We start from the raw sequence: 6,730 nt of genomic DNA, 5'->3' as shown, positions 1-6,730 counted from the left end.
GCATGGGCCAACACTGCCTAGGGTGGGTCAGTGCATTTGAACACTATACTGGGAAAGGGTCTGTGGCTGTAGTGGGTTGAATGGTGACCACCCCCCCAGAAGGTTCACCTCTGAACCCCTGGAGCCTATGAGTGGGATTTTGTTAGAAAATAAGGATTAGAAAATCTGGAAAACTACATTTGCTGATGTAATTAAGTTAAGGGTTTTGTAATGAGTTTATCCTAGATTTTCCAGTGGGTCCTAAGCTCATTGATAAGTGTCCTTATAGGAAGTAGAAGAGCGGAAAACAACACATAGAAGGGAGAAAGCCATATGAAGACAGAGATAAGAGTGATGCAAACAAGCCAAGGAGAGCCTCGACATACTGGAAACTGGAAGTGGCAGAGAAAACTTCTCTCCTAGAACCCTATAAAGAAAGCTGAGTGCTGAAGAACTGATGCTTTTGAACTCTGGTGTTGGAGAAGACTCTTGAGAGTCCCTTGGACTGCAAGGAGATCCAACCAGTCCATCCTAAAGGAGATCAGTCCTGAATATTCACTGGAAGGACTGATGCTGAAGCTGAAACTCCAATACTTTGGCCACCTGATGTGAAGAACTGACTCACTGGAAAAGACCCTGATGCTGGGGAAATTGAAGGCGGGAGAAGGGGATGACAGAGGATGAGATGGTTGGATGGCATCACCGACTCGATGGATATGAGTTTGAGCAAGCTCTGGTAGTTGGCGATGGGCAGGGAGGCCTGGCGTGCTGCAGTCCATGGGATCACAAAGAGTTGGACACGACTGAGCGACTGAACTCAACTGAGCTGAGAACCCTCAGAGGGAGTGAGGGCCTGCTGATACCTTACGTTTGGTTTCCAGCCCCTGGAACTGTGAGAAAATAAATCCCTGCTGTCTTAAGCCACCCAGTATGTGGCACTTTGTTGAGGCAGCACTAGGATATGAATACACTGGCGGTCTCAGATCTTAGAGAAAGGAGCACCATGATCAATTTATGATGTCTGCATGGTCGAGGAAGGAAGGGTGGCAGGCACATAAGTCATCAGCCAACTTTGACTTAGATCAACCAAAATTCTTGGTTGGGGGATTCCTCTGTGACAGCAGACACCAGATCATTCTATCACAGTCATTCAGTACCAAAGGGTCCAGAAATCCATCAAGATTTCTTCCTTTGGCTGAGGGGAGGGGGGTGGAGGTGTGGGAAACAACAGTAGATTCATTGTCAGTGACTGGAGGAGATCATCCTGAAAGTGGAAAACATTTTGGGAACTTGGGAGAAGTGAAGCATCCCACAGCTGGTCATCTTTTTCATTCCCCCTCCTGCCTCTTCTCTGTGGGGCCATAAGAGAATCTTTCAGAGAAGACAGGCCTGATGTTGGGATGTCATCTTGCAGTCCCATCCTGCCTCCTGAGAATCTTCCTGGAGTTCTGCTTTTGTTGGAGTCACTCATTCTGAGTATAACAGTTCTTCCTGCCAGCACCTCCTCATCTCCTTTGAGCCCTGCATACCGCCACTGAAACCTTGGTCTTCTTGTTCTGTCCACAGCAAAATGACAGCCAAACTACTTCCTCCAGTGATGAGGGGGCAGTCCAGTGTGGGGAGGATCACCTGGGGACACGGTCTTCATCCTTTCTTGCTGTGTGATCTTGAAGAACTTTCCATCACTGGCCCTCAGTTTGCTCATCTGCAAAATGGGAAGAAAATAACAATACCTGTTTCAAAGTATTGTTTTGTGCCCAGTACAGACACTGTACAGAAATATTTAAAAACAAAACGTTGAGACAGACACACAAAATCAGTTGTTGTACTGAATTCTAGACACTTCTACCTTGTCCTTTGCCTTTTTCTTTCCTGGACCTTTAAGTAAGCACCATTTATTGAGTGCTGACTGTGCCGGGCAGCGTGTCACCTTACTCAGCCCTCACACCAGCCCACTGAAGCGGGTACTATTGATATGCCCATTTAACAGATGAGGAGACCAAGAATCACAGAGGACAGCGGTTTGGCATAATGAACGGAAGGCCTGTCTGCAGACTGTCCTGGGTCTGAGCCTCTGACCCCAGTGCTGTGCCCGGACGGGCTGGGGAGCCCTCAGCCCCTGTGGTCCCCTAGGCCACAGACTCTCTAAGGACAGGGAGTGAGTGCCCCTTCTTTCCATCCCAGGCACTCCACGCTGAGTCTGCGTCAGGGTTGCCATCACTAAGCATGTCAGACAAAGTGAATAGTGGAGGGTTTGGAAAAGCTGTCTTGTGTTTTAGCCAAGTGGAAGCTTTATGCTCTGACAAAGGAGATCTGAGTTATCGCCCACCTTCTCCCCTTGTGTCCTCTCTTCGGCAGCACATATACTAAACCCGGAATGATACAGAGAAGGTGAGCGTGGCACCGCACAAGGATGACACTCACACTTGTGAGGCTTGTCTTCTGGCTTCCCTGGTGGTTCGGCTGGTAAAGAATCCGCCTGCAATCTGGGAGACCTGGGTTCGATCCCTGGGTTGGGAAGATCCTCTGGAGAAGGGAAAGGCTACCCACCCCAGTATTCTGGCCTGGAGAATTCCATGGACTGTGTAGTCCATGGGATCACAAAGAGTCAGACAGGACTGAGCGGCTCTCACACTTTTCGACTCTTGTATCGCGTATGTGTGTCAGCTGTTTCTTTTGTAAAATGGGGACAATCTTGGACTCTCTGCCCTGGCCTGGAGGGCTCAGTGAAGAACCTTGAGCTGGAATATAGCTGGAGGATGCGGATCTTGTTCACACAGTCCAGCCCCAGCAGCGCCCAGCATAGAGTAGGTGCAGTGTAAATGACTGCAGGAGTAAGTGACTCAGTGCTTTTCTCAGCCATTTTATTAAAATCTGCAAAACCAACTTGACATCGAAAGGACCATGTCAGAGCTGAATTCTCTTGGTTTGGAGCAGGGCTCTGCCATCTTCTGTAGGAATCAGCTGGAAATATGGGGTTTGGTTAGGGCTGGTCCTTTAATTGGGGGCGTGCTTACATTAGGTTGCTGCAAATGTAACTGCAATTTTGGACCATGAATTTTAAATCATTATAACTAGGCTCAAACACATCTTTATTAATCAAAATAGGAACCATTACAATCAACACATTTTTGCCAATGAGAAATACGTTTGTTTATTCCTATAGTGTAAAAACCCATGCCTCTGGATTCAACAAACTCTTGGAAAGCACTTTCTGCCTCCTGCTGGTTATGGAAGTGTTTTCCCTGCAAAATGTTGTCAAGATGTTTGAAGAAGTGGTAGTTGGTTGGTGAGATGTCAGGTGAGTAATGGCAGTTGATGTAAAACTTCACAGCCCAATTCATTCAACTTTTGAAGCGTTGGTGGTGTGACATGCTGTCAGGCATTGTCGTGGAGAAGAATTGGGCCCTTTCTGTTGACCAATGCAGGTGTTGTAGCTTTTGGTGCATTTCACTGATTTGCTGAGCATACTTCTCACATATATTGGTTTTGCCAGGATTCAGAAAGCTCTAGTGGACCAGATCAGCAGCAGGCCACCAAACAGTGATTTTTTGTTGCAAGTTTGGCTTTGGGAAGAGCTTTGGAGTTTCTTCTTGGTCCAACTACTGAACTGGTCATTGCCAGTTGTTGTATGAAACTCACTTTTCATTGCATGTTATAATCCGATTGAGAAATGGTTCATTGTTGCATAGAATAAGAGAAGATGACACTTCAAAGAGATGATTTTTTTGATTTGCAGTCAGCTCGCGAGGCACCCACTTCTTGAGCTTTGTCACCTTTCCAATTTGTTTCAAATGCCAAACAACCATAGAACAGTTGACATTGAGTTCTGCAGCAACTTTAATTGTTCTCAGTTGGTTGTTGTCAACTTCCAATGGCTGGTCACTGCACTCCTCATCTTCAAGGGTCTCATCTCCTTTGCAAAACTGCTTAAGCCATCACTGAGCATTACCAGTTCCTGGGCCAAGGCATTGTTGATGTTGCGAGTTGTCCCCACTGTTTTACAACCCATTTTAAACTTGAATAAGAAAATTGCTCAGATTTGCTTTTTGTTTAACATCATTTCCCTAGTCTAAAATAAATATAAAATAAACAGCAAGTAATGGCTCAGATTGTAAAGAATCTTCCTGCAATGCAGGAGACCTGGATTCAATCCCTGGGTCAGGAAGATACCCTGGAGAAGGGAATGGCTACTCACTCCAGTATTCTTCCCTGGAAAATCCCATGGACAGAGGAGCCTGATGGGCTGCAGTCCATGGGATCGCAAAAAGTTTAACACAACTGAGTGACTGACACTTTCAATAAGTCATTAGAAAAAAATAAAGTGAGAAATATACATTAAAATGATGCATAACAAAACCACATTTATTTAAGAATGTATTTCAATATCAAGCTTCCCTGGTGGTTTAGATTGTTAAGATCTCCTCCTGCTATGTGGGAGATCTGGGATTGATCCCTGGGTTCAATCCCTGGGTTCAGAAGATCCCCTAGTGAAGAGAATGGCAACCCACTCCAGTATTCTTGCCTGGAGAATCCCATGGACAGAGGAGCCTGGTTGACTGAGTGACTAACAGTACTTCTACTCCAGTATCAAACAACAAAGTTCAATAATATAAAACCACAATTACTTTTGCACCAACCTATTGTATTTTCCCTCTGCTTTCCTAGAAAGGGTTAAACCTCGGGCGGCCGGGCCTGGGTGTTCTGCAGCTCTGCTTTGCCCCATTACCTTGCCTCCAGCTGAGTTAGGCCCTGAGTTTACCCATAAACAGGTGCCACGCTCCCCCGAGAAGCTAGCGATCAGGGCTATTCCCAAGCCCAGCCACTGCACGTGCTGTCCATGTCCCAACCTGCCCACTTGCCTAGGTCTCAGCTGTCTGGGAGGTTACCCTTTTTAGGCAACCTGGCCCCATCCTGGAAACCCCTGTGCTAAGTATTAAGACTTTGGGGGCCTGGAGTGACCACACAGACACACGGAATTGAGGATCAAGTTTCCAGAATCAGTCTTGGGCCAAGCAAACACTGGCAGGTCTCACCAAACCCACCAAGTCTGGGATGATCTGGAGAACCTTTGTTTCAGATCTGAGGCAGATATCTTCCCAAGGCTCCAGGAGCTTCGGTAGCACCTTACTTCTAGTTCCATCTGTCCTATCAGATACTTCCCCCCAGCCAGTCTGTTGTTAGGGATAACATCAGAGATGTCCTTTGGCCATTCTGCTCACGAGCAGCTGAATTTGTGAGGCTAAGCATGACTCGTGAACCGGTATCACCCACCACTTGTTTTGTATCCCCACCCCCGCCACCTCCCCAACCCAGAGCTAGGAAAGACGTGTATTCCTAAACAGTTAAAAAATAATCAAAAGAAGAAGATTGTGGCATGTGAAAATTATCTGAGATTAAATTTTGAGTGTCCATAAATAAAGTTTTATTGGAATGAGGCCCGTTCATTGGTTTACCTCCCATCTCCGGCGGCTTTTGTGCTTCACAGAGCTGAGCAGTTGCTGGTCTCTCAGAGCTTAGCACTGCTGTTTGGTACACCGCCAATCAAAGGGATAGCGTAAGTGTCTGCGTCTGCGCAAAAGACACAGTCAAGTATGAAGCGCATGGTGACTTCGCTGGTGGTACAGTGGTTAAGACTCCATACTCCCAATGCAAGGGCGTACGTTCGATCCCTGGTTGGGGAACTGGATCCCGCAGGCTGCGGGGCCAAAAAGTAAAACAACAAACAGCAACAAAAATATACGTAAGGAACAAACTGGGAAGAAATATTTGTGAAATATATAATAAAAAATATGCAGCACATAAAATCCACTACAAATCAGCATTAACAGATGAACATTTGCAACTGACTGAGGATACTTGACACCGACTTTGAGCCCCAGTTAAATGAAATATTATTCCCCCAGCAGACTCCCATCTTCTCATTACTAGAACTGAATTTCAAAACTTTGGACTCTATTATTCTATTTTTACTGCATTTTTCATTCATAAAAAGTTGCACCTTCATCGTATCCTAGATTTTGCCTCTTGGCCTATAGAGCTGAACATAGAAGCTTGCTGGCCTTTGACTTAAACCACTGGACTGTGCCAGAAATTTAATTATTTTGGTCTCCCAATTCCGCATCTTTGGTTGTCTTACATCCATACAGAACCTAGGAATCCTTACAGACCATAGTTAAATCTGGCTTCAAATTTAACCACTTCAAATCTCACCACTCTTACGGGAGCTTTAAAGATCAATGGGAGGAGCTGTTAAGACGCATCCTTTGTCCTGCCCTCCGGGATGACTTTCTTCTCCCCTCCGGGTATATCCAGTCCCCCCTCCACCCCACCCCTTTCTACTCTCAGGGAAGACTCTGACTCATTAAGGCTTCACTGATTTTCTTCTCCTCTGCTCAGAATCCCCATAGGAAATATTCAATCCATCCTGGTAGCTTGATAGATCAACTGATACCAAACAAATGAAAAAATTAATGTGTGTGTGTGCGTGTTAGTCGCACGGTCGGTCGTATCCAACTCTTTGCGACCCCATGGACTGCAGCCTACCCGACTCCTCTGTCCATGGGATTCTCCAGGCCAGAATACTGGAGTGGGTTGCCATTCCCTTCTCCAAGGGATCTTCCCGACTCAGGGATCGAACCTGGGTCTCCTGCATTGCAGTACATTCTTTACTGTCTGAATCACCAGGGAAAATTAATTCCCTCCTATTATTAGCAAACACTGTGCTAGTGGCAAGATCAATGGGAGATTC

At 46.1% G+C, this 6,730-nt stretch overlaps 1 non-coding gene across 1 annotated transcript; it reads left to right on the top strand.

Moving 5' to 3' along the window:
* The first annotated feature begins 2,321 nt into the window (after window positions 1-2,321).
* Window positions 2,322-2,427, top strand: LOC122683981. Its single transcript, XR_006337889.1, has one exon. It is a non-coding gene; the product is annotated as a U6 spliceosomal RNA (small nuclear RNA).
* The last annotated feature ends 4,303 nt before the right edge of the window (window positions 2,428-6,730 follow it).

The sequence above is a fragment of the Cervus elaphus genome, chromosome 25, assembly GCF_910594005.1.
Source record: "Cervus elaphus chromosome 25, mCerEla1.1, whole genome shotgun sequence".
Classification (NCBI taxonomy): Eukaryota; Metazoa; Chordata; class Mammalia; order Artiodactyla; family Cervidae; genus Cervus; species Cervus elaphus.
This window is presented reverse-complemented; position numbering and strand designations above follow the sequence as displayed.